A 766-nucleotide genomic window follows, 5' to 3' on the forward strand; every position below is an offset into this window, starting at 1 on the left:
GTATATATATTTTAAATATTTATATAAATTTATATAAATACAGCTCATAATAGGCCCTTCAAGCCGTGCCTTCAAGCCCCAAGTTAACCCAAGCCTAGTCACAAGACAATTTACAATGACCAATTGACCTACTAACTGTAATGTCTTTGCAATGTGGAAGGAAACTGACACGTTCCGTGGAATACAGACACCTTCCAGGTGACGCCAGCATTGAACTCCAAACCCTGAGCTGTCTGTAATATGGTCACATTAACCATTAGCAATAGAATTGTGTTCCCACAAACAATAGAATTGTGGAGCAGATTGGACCCCCAATTTCTCCTTAAATTAAATGCAATTGAATCGCCAGCCAGTAAAGGAGGGCTCGTCCGGGATTTGAACCCGGGACCTCTCGCACCCTAAGCGAGAATCATACCCCTAGACCAACGAGCCGACTTACTCCCTCCACGTCATTCGTTTAGTTAACGCCCCCTGACTGATTAGCAACGTTTCAAAGGTAACACAAACACAAGTAAATCTGCGGAATACTGAAAATCCAAGGCAAAGCACACAAAATGCTGGAGGAACTCAGCAGGACAGGTGAAACCTATGGAAATGAAAAACTCGAGCCGAGACCCTTCATCAGGAGATCTGTCACTAAACAGCAGCCTCCGTCCAGCCATTCTCGGTGCTGCCACACAGGAGCCCAGATATTACCCCTCAACCACCTGGCTCTTGAACCAGCGTGGGTAACTTCACTCAGCACAATTCTAAATTGATTCCACAA

General features: G+C 44.8%; 1 non-coding gene across 1 annotated transcript; it reads right to left on the reverse strand.

Annotated features, from left to right (window-relative positions):
- Window positions 1-360: 360 nt before the first annotated feature.
- trnap-agg (transfer RNA proline (anticodon AGG)) lies at window positions 361-432 on the reverse strand. The gene has a single exon. It is a non-coding gene; the product is annotated as a tRNA-Pro (tRNA).
- Window positions 433-766: the final 334 nt, after the last annotated feature.

This window comes from Hypanus sabinus, chromosome 3, assembly GCF_030144855.1.
Source record: "Hypanus sabinus isolate sHypSab1 chromosome 3, sHypSab1.hap1, whole genome shotgun sequence".
Taxonomy (NCBI): domain Eukaryota; kingdom Metazoa; phylum Chordata; class Chondrichthyes; order Myliobatiformes; family Dasyatidae; genus Hypanus; species Hypanus sabinus.